This window comes from Vicugna pacos, chromosome 5, assembly GCF_048564905.1.
Source record: "Vicugna pacos chromosome 5, VicPac4, whole genome shotgun sequence".
NCBI classification, from domain to species: Eukaryota; Metazoa; Chordata; class Mammalia; order Artiodactyla; family Camelidae; genus Vicugna; species Vicugna pacos.
Window position 1 is genome coordinate 95404288 of NC_132991.1, and position 15020 is coordinate 95419307.

Below are 15020 nucleotides of genomic sequence, written 5' to 3' on the forward strand. Positions count from 1 at the left end.
AAAATCCTTTCAGTAAACACTCAGTTCTTGCCTCCGCACTTCAGTGAGTCTGGGTGTCAGGTAGAGTTGATGGTCTCATTTTTCACTGAATGTGCTCTTGAATCACCCCAGGAAATCCCTGTGCTCTGCAGACCAGCTTCATGGGGCAGAGCCGGTCTTCTCTCCTCTCCTGCAGGTCTGTGTACGGGGCGGTGTGAGCCCAGTGAAACCCCATGAACTTGAGATGATGCAAGTGCAAGTTTAGCCCTTTGTCCCGCAGCCAGTCCTGCAGGCTGGGTATCCAGCTGCCTTGAGCTGTGAAAGTAAGGTGGTCTAACGTGGACATGGTCAGGAGCGCGGGGCCTGGTACCCTGACAGCTGCCTGGGAAGCAGACAAAGTACGTTCCGCTGGAAAACCTTTTCCCTCGTTGAGTGTCAGGTCACCTTGCATCGGTGTCCTCTGCAATTATGTAAAACAAGTGAATAGAGCAAACGTGTTTTAAACCCAAATAGAGCTCAGATGAACTTAAGGGTTTAATAGGAGTTAGCTGGTCAGGTGTCGAGCAGGGCTGCTGGAGAAGCCGTCAGGCTGTGAATGCTCCCTAACTCTCCCATGGGACCTGGGGCGGGGCTTGTCAGACTCTGGGGCGCTCAGGGCCCCGGGGCCTTGTGAAAATGGAAACCCTGATTCAGGATGTTGGATTCGGCCTGCGAGTCTGCGTTTCTTACAGGCGCCCAGGTGAGGCCGACGTTGCTGCTCACGGACCACACAGAGAGAACAAGGGTCCGGTGACGACTTTGTCCTCGGGGGTCCCGGGCCACACGGAGAGCAAGGCTGTGATGGGGAGCTCTTCTCCTGAGAGGGCCCGAGGGGGTGTCGGCAGCCCACGCTGGTCCTCATTAAATCGGCCTTGCCCCACCCCCCTCCCCCGCCTGCCCCTCTGCCCTCCTTCCCTTCTCTCCTCCTGTGACCACGTCCCACCCGGGCTCGTGGCTCAGCCGGGATGTCCCCTCCCTGAAGGACCTCCCCGGGACCGTGCCTGCACTCGAAGCCCTGGCACAGGGGCCTGGGCCAGGCACCCGGTTGTGGTCCAGCTCTGACCCCGCAGACACGCGGACTCTGTGCTTTTATATCTGAGATGGGACGACCTCTGACCTGTCGCTCAGAATAGCTGCAGCCATTTCAAAGAAAAGCCAGTAGTTAGAGCTGTAAAGACAGATGTTACGCAGGACTGCTGCCGTATGGGGGGAGCCCTCCACAGAGACCTGAACCCAGCTCCGAACACAGCCTGGACACGTAGGGGGCACAGCCAGGAAGCGGGGCGAGGGTCGGTGGATGGAAAATTATATGAGGAAACATCAGGGGTGAGGGGTTCTGGCTAAACCCACCTGAGAGGACCCTTGCCAAAGGCAGGCAGGGTGGCCAGACATCACCTGGGGGGGACCCCAGGCAGATATGGAGGGTGTCCAGGTACGCAGGGCGGGGGCAGGGGGTGGGTGACACTGATGGCACAGAGTCCTTACTCAAACGGATTTTACAGGAAAGTGCACAGATGGGCCCAGGAGAAGGTTCTGGAGCCTGACTGAAGTTTGGTGGAGCCAAGAATCTTTGTCACCACCCAAGGCAGCCAAGCTCCTGCACAGGAAGCCCTAGAAGGCTTTCTGCAAATACAGGAGGTAGTAAATAATTGTGAAGTCGGCAAAAGCGGGCGTCACCTCCCTCAGAGGCCGAGGGCGGACGGCAGGCCCCGTGTGACCTCAGCTCACTTCAGGGAGAAGGGCGCCCGCTGGCCCCCCGCAGCCCTGCCCTCCTGCCCGTAAGGACGGGACCTTCTCAGAGAAGGGGCTGCACTTCCCCTGTCGCCTCAGGTGCCTGGAAGCCAGCCTGGCTCCACGGGAACCAGGGCCCAGCGGGAGCCCCAGAACCAGGCCAGCAGGGCGGCGACGTCCCGCCCACCCCTCCTGTCTTCTCTCCCCAGGACGGCCAGGAACCCAGGCCGGCGGGAAGCACCTGCGGGTCACAGGGAGCCCGGAACTCTCCACGGGCCTCGGCGCAGAGACGCACGCTCAGGCCCTCGGACCAGACCGCGGAAGGGCCGGCGGGCCGCGCGCCAGCCGCGTCGCCTGCTCGGGCTCAGCACCAAGGAGAGCTGGCGTCCGCGGGTGCTTTGAACTGGAATCAGGAACCTCTGATGTCAGGAAAAGTGAGGCGCTCGCGGACTTGGAAAAGCAAAGACTTTTCTCAGACCTGCTGGCAGGGATGCGGCATTCCGGGCAGAAGCGAGCTGTAAATGGATTTTCTCCTCTAGACAGAAAGGCGCTTCCATGTCACAATCGCGGCGTGTCTTCCCCACCCCTGTTGCCCCGGGTCCCATGAGTCCAGTCACTGCTGTTAAAGGCACCTCCCCTGTATCGCCCTGCGACTGAAATGCACCCAGTCTTGTGGGGTCACCAGCAGCCCCCGGGGGCCACCCGGTCCCCCGAGCCTCCTCTGCTCACCAGGTCGGGACGGGGCTGGGTCGCTGCTGGGTGAGTCGGTGGTCCTCACCGAGCCTGGGCTCCTAGAAGGTGAAGGAGGCAGAGCAGACGGTTTCAGGGTCCGTTTACCCCTGACACTCAGCACTGTGTGGACAGACTCCGTTCTGACCCTTTTTGTACTTTCTTTTACCGAGTGCGCCCGCCTGACTGCGGGCGTCCAGGCCGCACGGCTGTGTGGTGCGGCTCGCAGGGCCGTTCGCCGCGGCCCCAAACTGCCCACGAGCCCGGGCTCCTTGGGTTCGCCCTGCTTGTTTCTCTGCATTTGTGAAATCACGGACACAACCTGCAAGTGTCATGGCCTTCAACAGACTGGCTCCTGTCTCGGCACTTGTGTCTACTCTGTGGTGCTTTAGGGGGAAAGAGAGAGAGAGAGATCTTTCTGCCTTTTCTGATAAGGGCCTCGTTCCATCGTGGGCCCCACCCTCGCCGCCTCCCCACCGCACCACACGGGGCGCGGCTCTCTGCATGTGCGCCTGGTCCGCAGCGGTGCTGTTCAAAGAAAAAGACGCTCTTTAGTGATGAAATGTTTCTGTTCTGCTGCTATCAGTTCCCTTGTCTGGAATAATTACAAATATTCATATAAGTCACTTCCAGAAATCACACTGAAAGCAGAAGCAAATTCCATTCCAAGTACACACGCACACACCCACGCACACGCCCCGCTGTAAAACTTCCAGAAGTAATTACGTACCAAAATAAGAGTCATCATGCTTCTTTTAAGCTCATCATCGTATGATACTACCATTTGTACTGCCCCCGCCCCCACCCCCGCCCCCAGAATAAAACAGGAGAGCGGGCAATTGCGGAGACTTTTACTGGTTGGAAAGTCAGTGTAAACTCTTCAGCACGGTCGCCAAGTCCTTCAGGGAGACCCACAGATACAGCCACGCCCACTTCTGTTCTCCGTCTGACTTCACCCTCTGCTTGCCCAAACCTGAGGTCACCATTCGTCCTGCAAACAAATTCTTTCTCATTCCCGCCCCTTCCCTCCCTTGGCCAGTGGCCCCACTGTGAAGACTCACTTGGGACACACAGGGCTCCTCTCCCTTCCCAGCCCCTCCTGTATCTCTTAGCCACCAAATGCCAAAGCCTCCCCTCCTCCCAATCCTAGCGTCTGCCCCCTCCCCACCTTCAGTTAGGCCTCCTGCAAAAGCCAGTCTCGTGGGGCCACCAGACCACCCAGGGGGTCACCTGTCCTCCAAGCCTCCTCTGCTCACCAGGGTCGCGATGGGGCTGGGCAGGGCTGGACATGGCTGCGTTCACTGCTGGGTGAGTCGGTGGTCCTCACTGAGCCTGGGCTCCTAGAAGGTGAAGGGGTGGTCAGTGCTCCCCCCCCTTCCTCCCCCTCTCCAGCTGCAAGGAGGACTTTCCTGAAAGATGAGTCTGTGCTGGACCCACCCCACCCCAAACCCAAGGTGGCTCCCATGCCCTTGGGTCCCAACTTCTTCTCCTGACATGAAAACTCCTGGTGACCTGGTTTAGCCACCCCCTCTGCCCCCTGGCTCTTCGTGGCCCTGACTTTCACCCATTCATCAACCACTCAGGATCTCCACAGGTTTGTTGAATGAATGGATGAATGAGAGAATCCTGAATGCCTCAGCCTCCCTCCATGTCCAGCCCTTCCCCACTGCCACGCCGTGAAGTTCCATGTCCTCCCACGTCCCCAGGCTGTGATGCTGCCCCTCCTCCCTGCAGGACTGAGTGTAACCAAGAAACTGGCATCTATGCCTGCCTGGATTTCAGAACCATGTAGACCAGGGGCTGCTTCTGTGTCCCTCCCACACGCTTCTCAAAGGGGAGTGTCTACGAGGACTGTCCCACCCGCTATGGACTCAGCTTGAAGACCCCCAAGTCTTCTCAGCCAAGGCCCCCAATGTAGTGGAGTGGAGACAGGTCATCCCAGCTGTACGTGCCTAAAAGCCTCATCCACATGAACGGTGGGGGATAATAAAACGGTTGTTATTTTAAGCCTCTCCATTCTGGGGTGACTTGTTACACAGCGAGCGGTAGCTGATGCAGCTATTAACGTCACGAGCACTGCCAAGCACCAGGCTGTGCTCTCAGTGCCCTGTCCATGTTACCTCCTTGAATAGTCACAGTTTTCTATGTGGGAGGAGCTCCCACCAACCCACCTGAACAGCTGAGGGAACTGAGGCACAGAGACTGTGGGTGAGGTGCCCAAGGCCAGAGTTTGTGGGAACAGAGTAACTGTCCTAAGCAAGTTTCCAAACGCATCTGAAGAGCTTCAAACTCTTGAAACCAAACTGGCCTTGCCTCACCCTCATGTCAGAGAGTCACCCGGGTGCCCTGCGTGTCCTTTTCTCTCCTGTTTAGCTGAGGGCCGAGGTCACCCTCACAGGAAGGCAGGGGTGGCAGGCACCCCCACAGCTGCTGGAGGAGCCCCTGCCTTTCCTGAGAGGCAGGTGTCCCATTCCTCGGCCACCAGGCCCCACGGAGCATCCTTCCCACCGACTAACAGCACTGCTTTCTGAGCACCTATTCTGTGCTTTCATCCCGGCTCCGAGCGAGCGCTTTAAAAGCACCCGCACCTGACGCACTTGATGCAGGTCTCTGCCTGGAAGCCCCCGCCTTGTCTGGCCAGCTTTTCAGAGCCTCCCCTGGCCCCCATCACCGCCAGCCCCTGCAGACCGCCTCCTTCCTGGCCCCGATGAGCTGGAATCCTGTGTTGACCATTCACTCGCTTGTACGTCCTCACCGGGGTCTGGACTCCCTGGAGCAGGATGTGGCCACCTGCCCCGGTTTTACCAGCTCTTAGGACAGTGCTGAGCACGTGGCAGGTGCTCACTGGGTCCGCTGGACTAGCTCATTAGTCCCCACACTCAGAGCCACAGACGATGGCCTCGGCAGTGGGGGTTCCCGCCTGCAGGACAGTCCCTCACTGGGGAGCCCGTGTTGCCATCTGTGGAATCTCAGCATCGGGGACCACCAGCGGTGCAGTGAGGGCTATGGGTATGTGGTGGCTCTACCTGAGGGGGCTGCTTTCCCCTTCCAGACCCCTCCTGGGAAGCTGGAGCCTGTGGACGGGCTCGGCCACGTGAGAACCACTTTCCTTCAAGTGCATCTTGGACGCCGTCCCCAGGCTCCTGGGTGAGAGTCTGACAGGACCGAGCAGAGACGGGGACAGCACGACAGGGACCTGTCTGCGGGCACCCGGCCCAGCAGGCGGCATCCACACAGGACGGGTTAACGGGAACTAGCAAAGGATGGGACGGGGAGGAAGCAGAGCATCCTCGGGCCCGGGAGCACCCACACCGGGGATAAGGAAGTTGCTCCTTTGACAGGGACCCTCAGGCCCAGAGCGTCTTGACTGGGCAGGCGTGGGCCCACGGGCCTTGTGACTGAGCCCCCTACGTCTCACGAGTGGGCCCTCGGAGATTTGAACACCAGATGCTGCACTGGCCTCCTCGTCAGACCTCGAGCTACTTCCCTCTCCACGGTCAGCCCCGCCCCGGCATCTCAGCCGGGCCCTCTCGGGCATCCGATGGGAGGGACGTGGGCCCAAGTGGGACGCGCTGTCCCAGTGGTGAGAGGGCTACCCTCTGTCCGGCAGCCGGGAGGGGCGCCTGGCCTGGGTCTGTGTCACAGAGACGGTCCTGCACTGGCCGCGTTCCAGGGAGCTGGAGTGACAGCTCCCCTGTCCGAGGCTTCCCCAGGCACCGTCACTCCACAGGTGTTTGCAGCGGGCGCGCCTCCTCACACTTCCTGTTGGTGGAAGGGGCTCTGGCTGTTTTCAGAGCTTTCAGGACACTGGGTCCAAGTTAACCGTCCTCAGCGAGAACTGTAACAGCCCAAGCCTTCGCCGTAGAAAGAGCATTTGGCAAACCGGCACTAGAATTCCCAAAACAAACTTATTAGTTACTGCGGCTGGTCGCCATGACAACCAAACAGCGGAGAAACAAACCACGAGCCCACAGATTTATCCTCGTGGCAGGTTAGCGAGCGCCGCTCCGCAGGGGTGTTATTTTCCACTTCCAGTTATAATAAAAAAAAACCTAATTTGAAATCCAGCGTGAGAGGACAATCCACCACAACCCTCCCCGCAGGCCCCCGCGTATGTGGCACGGGGATGGGACCCACAGCGCTGCCGCGGGCACAGGGCTGCGGAGGGGGCCCACGTGCAGCAGCACCGCCCCCGCCCCCGCCCCCAGCAAGGCGGGCTCGGGTGTGCGAGGGGCACGGGTGCGGCCCCTGCAGCCACCGCCTCCTTGACCCGAGTGACGTGCGTCGCAGCTGTGAATCAGGCCCTGGTCAGGGACACCGGCCTTGGCCCCAGTCGGGGACCCCGGCCTCCTTTTGGGCCCATCCTCAGAAGTGTGTTAGGACCTCCCCAAGGCCGCTGCGGGACACGCCGGTGGGACGTGGCCCCACTCACAGCTCACGGGACGGCCACTCTGAGTCCGGGAGGCAGCCAGACCACCCCGAACCCTCCCAGGCTCTTTTGGTTGTTCCGATTTTTTTTGGAAGAGAAACCCCACCCAAAGCAGGTCTGACTGGCCCTCCTGGAGCAGCCGCCTTCCCCACGACCCCTCCCCCGCCCTCCCCCGTCCTCCTGCAGCCCAGGAAGTCGCTCCTTGCCCAGTCCTTTCCTTGGCTCACTTCTCCTCTTCCTCCAACGCTCAGCTTCCAGTCCAGGCCTGGGTCTGACCGCACCTCTGCTAGGTCTCTGTCCTTGTGTTGAAATGACCATTTTCTGTGTTCTAGATCATCTACACCCTGAAACTAGGAGCCTGGGGCTTTAGATCCGTCTCCAGCCTGGAGCAAACGGGGCTCAGACCCGGTGGGCTTGGGTCCATGATCAAACTACGAGGAGCGGGTACAAGAAGGAGGTGCCCCCAGGTAACCAGGGGGAGCTGGTAAAGGTGGTGACAGCGTGGACATGCGGCTGCACCAGGGTGGGGTCGCAGCATCCCAGCAAGTGTCCGACAGGCAGCTCGGGACCCTTCCGGGGAGTGACCAGGAGAGTGGAGGCCTGACCGTGTCACCTTAGAGAAGCCTCAGGGAGGGACCAAGATGCTGACCTGTGCAGAGTTTGGTGTCCCAAACGAGGATGGGGAGGGAGGGCTGTGGCCGAGGGCAGGGGGAGCCAGGACAGGTGACACCTGCTGACCGGGTGGCAGCCGGGACAGGTGAGACACCTGCTGACAGGGGCGCATCTGCGCTGCAGCACCGCTTCAGTCCCAGGCCCTGACGGAGAAGGAACAGAGAGGCCCGACGGCGCGTGGTGTTCAGAAGGGAGAAGACACATGTGTCAGTGTTTTCTCCAGCCCGAATCTAACAGCCGGCCTGCGACACGTGAATGATGACAACGGGACGAAACGGAGGGACCATGCTGGCCTCTGCGGGACGTGCCTCGCAGGCATCAGCTCACTCGAGCTGCCAGCTGCCAGGGTGTGGACTGTTGTTACCCGCAACATGAAGACAGGCAAGGTAGTGATGCTCGGTCACAGGGCTGAGTGTTCACCCGACACCGGCGCTTGACGAGGGCCGGGCAGGCCTGGAGCTCTGGGGCCAGCGCGCAGTCAGGGCCCGGGGTCATCGGAGGCAGCTGGAAAGGATGGACCAACCTCTCTCGCCTGCCTGCCCCGCCCCCTGCACCTGTCTGATGTGGCCGCACCGTCTCCAGGGGAGGGAGGATGCGGCCACCTGCCTGCGGACCTTCTCCCAAAGCGGCAGCAGCCGCAGAAGGGCTGGCCCGAGGCAAGGCCAGCTGAATTCGAGCCACAACACCCCTCCCTCCTCGCTCTCCTTGGAGCTGGGTGGCCGGCCACCTGAGGGCGCTGTTGGACCAGGAAGCGGTGGTCCTGACTGCAGGACTCGGCCGGGCTGGGCGGGGCGGGCCTGGTGGGCACACGCCATCGTCAGCCCAGCAGGAAGCAGCCCCAGGCGGGAGCAGGTGGGGCCCCACCTGAGGTGAAAAGGTGGGATCCGAGGCTGAGGCTGGGAACGCTGGGGCTGGCTGGAGGGTGGCGGGTTTAGAGCAGAGAGGCAGGAAGTCCTCATCCAGATGGCATGGGCACAAGAGGAGGCCTCCTTAGCAGTGGTGAGGCCAGGGGAGAGGAGAGGTCAGAGGGCGGGGGGGGGAGGGCGGGGCCCAGGGGTCAGAGCCTGGAGATAGCGGGTCAGAGGGGGCCCCAGGAGGCCGGCCCCGTGCAAGGGCGGGGACGACACGCACGGAGGAGTGCCGATCACCGGGGCTGCTCCTCGCCGAGCCAGAGCGAGGCCCAGGACACAGGGAGGGGCTGACCTTTACCCAGAAGGAGATGAAGTGCAGCCACAGGTGCGGCTCCCGGGGCCTCCCGCCACCCCGCCTGACCGCTGTCTGCTCAGAGAGGGAGGAGCCGGGCCTCTGCAGACAGTGGGGCAGGTGAGGCGTGAGGTGCTGGGGCGGAGAGGGGAGCCTCCCTGCGAAGAACAGGGGAGGCGGCCGGTGGTTCCGTGCTTCCCGGGGCGACCGCTGGGCTTGGAGCCCCTGCTGCCTGGGCCCCGGGGGACAGCGTCTGCCTCTTCTCCAGCTGTGGTCAGCGGCCTGAGGGCCCGAGCAGGCAAGGGGAGCCTGGGCTCTGCGGGCGGAGAGGAACTTTCAGTACCGGTGGCCTAGGCAGGGCCGGTTCCCGGCAGAGAAGGGGGGTTGGCTCACTCCTGTCCTCCACGTGTGAAGTGCCGTCATAACGACCCCGGGAAACCAGCAGACCGGGGCCTCAGTGGACGGGGCGCTGTGGGCGTTCACCGGATGAAAACAGCAAAGCCCTGAGGGCAGGAGAGCTGCCGAGAGGTGGATGGACAAGACCGCGACGTGTTTCACTTGATTTCCAAGCGTTTTCCCCACCACCTCTCTCGCAGGAGCGGCACCCAGCTTCTCTCGGGGAATGGCTCCCCCACACCGGCCCCACTTGGCTCTGGAAGCACTAAGAGATTGCTGTGACTTTGCCGCATTTATCTGGAGACATCTGACCCTGTGGCAAACCGTTTGCTCTGCCAAAGGTTTCTCACAGTTCATCAAGTAATTATAGACTTATGGAAGGACAGGGTTAGCCATAAAGGAGACCAGTCATTGACAAGAACAATTAGCCAAGGGTAATTACGTGCCATTTTTTTAGGACTACCTAAGAAATATAAACTACTGGATTTTCTCCCAACTCAAAATTAACATCACTGTATACATAACACAAGATAAAGCCAACAAAAACCGAAGCTGCAGACAACAGAAGTTGCTATAAATAAAAATTTGAACATTGAAAACTATGAAATTGAACCAGGGAAAATGAGAGTTGGTAGAAACAATGAACAGAAAATGAAACTGACAGTATGTAAAAATACACGTTAAATTCGGAGGGATTTAGACTGACAGAAGAATTTTAAAAATTCTTAACAAAATTTAGATCTGTGCAAATTACCCGAGAATTTTGGCTTTGTGGATGTAACGGCCACAAAAGAGTGCTCATTAGCAGCAGACACAGTTGTTGAAATTAGACATCGTGAAAAAACAAAAACGAAAACCCAAAAACCCCACAAGAATGGATGAATCAAATCGTCACTGAGCAGGAAGAGGCGAACAATCTGGTTAACTGCGCTGCGTAGAAGCTGATCCAAGAACGGCACTGGCTTAGTGGAATTAGCTTCAGAAAGTGCTTCCTGGACAAACTTCAGCAGCTGTTGGTACAATTGTCGTTAATATGGTGGTTCATGAACTTGGAGTGAAAAACTTTCTCAGGGCGAAAATGCCTACAAAATGGTGAAGCCAGACAGCCTACGCGGAGGAACCCTCGGCGGTGGGCCAGCCGTTCCCTCAGCAGAGGCGTGGGTCACCCACGCCGGCCCCCTGGGGCCCGTGACCAGCCCCCCGGGGCCCGTGGACCACACCAGCCCAGCGTGTACGTGTGAGTCAAGCACGGCCCGTCTGGACCCTTCCACGAGAGTTAATATTTGGACTCTGCCAGAATGTCTCTGTCTTTCTTCTGGATCGCAAGCCGTAAGAACCCAGCCCTGGGGCTCCAGCGGCCACCTTGGCAACCAGGTGGAGACACCTGTGTGACCAACAGAGTGTGCCCCCATCGCGACGGAGAGAAGGGAAGGAGACAGGAGGGGGGACCTGGAAAGAACTAGCCCCCTGCTTGAGCCCCAGCTCCAGCCGTGCCCGCTCCATCAGCTGCTGGATTTGCCAGGAAGGCGAGACGACAACTCAAGTTGGGTTTCTGTGACTCGTGACCCCAAGAGCCTGAATACTGCAGAAGCTGACCTCAGGGTCAGGTCACAGAGCAGGTGTCAGAGAGCGAGGACACGAGGGAACCGGAAGGCCATGGGACAGACGGTGGGCGCGGGTTCCAGCTCCAGGGTGGTGCCCGATGCTGCCGGTGGCCACGAGCACGTCTGCTTGAAGAGCAGTGGCGGTCAACAGCCCTGACAGGGCGCGGGGGTCGGGGCCGGCGGGTGGGTGTGTGCCCCCGGCCTTGGATCGTCCGGCACAGTGTCTGCGCTTGGGAAGGTGGTGTGTGAGCCAGCTTCCACAGCTCCCAGGGGACAGGGCAGGGGGCGACCAGAAGGTCCGTAGGCGACAACGAGGAAGAGTAAGCGGGCGGCACACTTGGGTGTCCTGAGCCTCAGAGCCGAGGAAGAGCGCTTCACGGGCCCGCTGCTCAGAACTCTGCACCGCTCAGACTCCTCACTCACTGTGAGCCGCCTGTGGTCCCGCCAACCCCACACTTGGGCCTCCCAATCCCCAGGACCTTCGAGTGTGACTGTATCTGGAAACAGGGTCATTGTAGGTGTTACTGGTTCAGGTGAGGTCACACTGGCGTGAGGCAGACCTCGAGTCCAGCATGCCTGGTGTTCTTATAAAAGGGGGAGCCTGGATGCAGACGGGCATGCTGGGAGGGCCCCGGAGGGAGGTGGGGGCGAAGCTTCGTCCATCAGGGACACAGAGCTCGTCAGCAAACCCCCGCGGCAGGGGAGACGCCGGGAGCGGAGGAACCAGCTCCACTGCGTCCTGACCTTGGACTTGCAGCCTCCAGACGGTGAAAGGATACGCTCTGTGGTATCAGCACCCAGCTGGCGACACTCCCTGTGGCCACCCTGGGACACCAATGCACCGAGGAGTCGACAATTCTGCCCCAAGGAATCCTCCCTTGAGACTTAGTGTGATGTCCAGACAGACGTGTGTGGGGCGTTCATGTGAACCCCCAACTTGGAAACACACTGCTGCCCGTAAACAGATGCGTGGACGGCCAAGGGCACCTTGGGTGAGCCTGTCGCCCACCCTGGTCTGGGTTCCCAGGGTGGCGGGGGCAGAGGTGGTCTGGGACTGGGAGACTGGGTCCCCTCGGGAAGGGACGAGGGAATGGCGTGGGGCGGGGTGGGGAGGGAGGTGGGGACGAGGGTGCCCTGGCCTCACTGGGCAGGACACAGGGGAGGGGTGAGCTCTGTGTCCACTCACCACACCCCCTCTCTCATGTGCCAGCTCGGGAGGCCACTATCACTGTCCCACCCCGAGACGGTCCTCAAAACCCCATGACCATTCTCCATCTTGCACACCCTCACTCACAGGGTAGACCCGCACCTCTGCCCGGCCTCTGACCTGGAAAGGCCCAGCCCGCGTCAGGCCTCTGCCTGGTTCCTCCCCGCGCTGCCCCTTCACCCCGCAGCCTGTGGACCCCGGGCTCAGGCCCACCCCCGGAGCAGCTCCTCCCTGGAGTCCTGGCTCCCACGGGCTCTGCGGCTTTGGACAAGCCACTCAGGGCTTTGAGACGGCCTCTTCATTTCTGAGTGGAGTAGGACTCACTGAGGACACTTCCATAAGGTGTCACCAAGCCCATGTTGCCCCAGAGTTGCCCCCTCCCGCCGGACAGCCCCTCTACATGCGCTGCCTCCCGCCAACGTCGGTCCTGGGAGCAGAGGCCGGACCGGGGCCTGGCGGGGCGGCCAGGGAGCCGCCGATGGCCCGGCTGCAGGCGTGCGCTGGGGCAGGCCTGCGAAAGCGGAACCTGTTCTGTTGCCTCCTCTGCACACACAGATACAAAGCCCCAGCCAGGCGCACACCCCCAGCTCCCAAGGGGCCCCCAGCCTGGACCCTCCGGGAGGCCTTTGTGCTTGCCCTCCACCGCCCGGGGGGCCAGACCAGGAGGGAAGTGAGCCCCAAGGACACCCTACTTTCTTTCTGAGCCTGAGCATGCTGCATTTCTGGCAGGACGGCCCAGATAATTCATCACTCAGGACAATGCTCATTTTCATTTAGTGGGAAATCAAAGATGTCCCCAGGTCACTGGCCAGAACGCTGGACAAATGTCCTGAGAGGTGAAGGGAAGGGAGGGGCCGCGTTACTAACTTTTCTGCAATTGGTGGACGACTGCTGCTTTCTCCTTCTCATAAACTCTTCCTTTTCAGGCCAGAGAAAACCGAATAATGAGAAATATGTCCTTTCAGGAAAAAGTGGTGCATCACAGAGCGTGGGCCGAGCCGCTTTCCCGAGAGCCTGGAACCTGAGCGGAGACCCTGTCCTCTCCCCCGGGCCCCTGCCACCTCACTGGAGCCAGGGCTACACGGTCTGCTGCTCTGGCCTTTAGCTGGTTTTGAAAAATGATTTTAATCTTTCTACTGGCACCGTGCAGCTTGTCCCAGTCTAAGGGGACACGAGCCGCGGCCGCAGCGCTGCACACGGAGGGTGCTGTCTGGGGCCATCTCCCAGCCCTGCCAGTCCCACTCGCGGGCCAGTCTGGAGAGACAGCCTGGGGGCTGCTGGTTCATGAGAGTCAGCAGGGCCGCGAGGACACCCAGCACCGAGGGAGGCTGGGGGTGTGTGCCTTGGGGTGCTCTCCGTGGATGGGTGACACCTGGCTTTCTGCCACCCACTGGCTGTGGGACCGTGTTCGCTAGCGGAGACGAAGTTGTGGTAACAGACAGGCCCAAGCCCGCCGGAGAGAAGTCACATCGCGGGGGTGGCTCCAGGGGTGGGCAGGGGTCAGTGCTCTGTGGCAGGTGGTCACTCAGGGATCCAGTCAAGGAGGAAGGGGCTGCCATCTGGAACACGTGGCTTCCAAGAGCACATTGGGGTCTCTGTCCAGGAAGGAAGGACAAGGAGGAGGAGCATGGTGGGGTCTTCCTGGGACAGGTCTGGAGGAAACCCAAAGGGTTCCCCCACATGCCACTGGCCAGAACTCAAGCCCCAGCATCCCCTCCCAGAACAGGATGCTGGGAAGCGTGGTCCCTGACGGCACAGGATGCTGGGAAGTGAAGTCCAGCTGTGCGTTGGGGCTGCAGGGCTGCCATCAGGGCCTTGCCAGCAGAGTCCCCTGGATGGGACAGGGAAGGAGGTGAGACCAGATGCGAGAACTGAGGACACTCATCCTGGAGCAGGAAACTCAAGTGCATGTGCATCTTCAAGTATTTGAGAGTCTGCAGCAGCTTGACTGCACATGAGATCCCACAGGGAAGTGGAGAAACGGGCAGGTAGGTGCGCAGAGAGCTGTTCTCAGGAAAGCCCCCCCCCCCCCCCCCGTGGAACAGCTGCTCCGGGAAGCAGGGCCTAGCTGCGCCGACGGAAGCCCCAGGCCGCGGACCGCCCAGGGCTCTCCCCATCTCGTGGCTTTTAAAATCCCGTTTCTACACGTCCGTCTTTCCTTTTCTGTTTCGTCCTTTTCTGCGGTCTGTGAACCACTGCTCCTCCACCTCTGAACAAAGGAGACTGAGGCCTGGGGCCCGGCTTGCAGACCGCTGCCTTTATCCGCTGTGTCTTCGCTCAGGCAAGCCCTCAGCTTCTGTCTAGTTCCTAGTTTCTTCACCAGAGCAAAAACAAATTAATTGGGGAGGAGGAGGTTATTGAAGGCCACCCCCCTACCTTTAGAACAGACACGAACTGTTACAAGGTGTGTGCAAGCCCCGTGGGGGTAAAGACAGGAGGGCCGCACGTCTTATTATTGCCGGGGACTTCCCGTGATGTTCACGGGAGTGACTGGGTCAGGCCAGCGACGGGTCTGCGGGAGCAGGTTCACCTGCGACCACCAGCTGAGCAGACTCACGGAGAGCAGGCCACCGAGTGAGACCGGAGAGGGGCGGTCTTACTGTGGAGCCTCTCAAGACAGAAGGAGCCAGGAACCGTCAGCAGAGCCTCCTGCTCCGACGAGAAGGGTCAGTCCGTTTCCTGGGAGGCACCGCAGTTTGGTTCTAAGTGGGGCCGTACTCAGATCACAGCTTCCAGCCTGGACGAGATGCCCGCTGAACTCAGCCCAGGACCCACACATGGCAGAGGCGGGCCTGGTGACAAAAGGAACCCCGGGGGCAAGAGCCCAGCCCCAGGGGCAGAGCTCCCTGGCAGCTCCCTCCCTCCCTGGGCCAACCCTCATCTTAATCTGAGAAACCAAGTGTCTGCAGTGCCGTCCCCAGCATGGGCGGCAGACTCAAGGGTCAGGTGTCGCAGTGGGCGCCAGGCTCGGCCCCGTGCCTGCCCCAGGCCCGGGACGAGGCTGAGATTACGAGAAGCATTAAGCCCGTCG

At 60.5% G+C, this 15020-nt stretch overlaps 1 long non-coding RNA gene across 2 annotated transcripts; it reads right to left on the reverse strand.

The window, feature by feature from the left end:
* Nucleotides 1–3316: 3316 nt before the first annotated feature.
* LOC140696278 (uncharacterized) lies at nt 3317–10272 on the reverse strand. 2 transcript variants are annotated; one of them, XR_012072424.1, is made up of 3 exons: nt 8783–10272; nt 3735–3818; nt 3317–3469 (listed from the first exon to the last, which is right to left on the reverse strand). It is a non-coding gene; the product is annotated as an uncharacterized lncRNA (long non-coding RNA). The 2 variants fall into 2 exon arrangements; XR_012072425.1 differs by lacking the exon at nt 8783–10272 and adding an exon at nt 5505–5583.
* Nucleotides 10273–15020: the final 4748 nt, after the last annotated feature.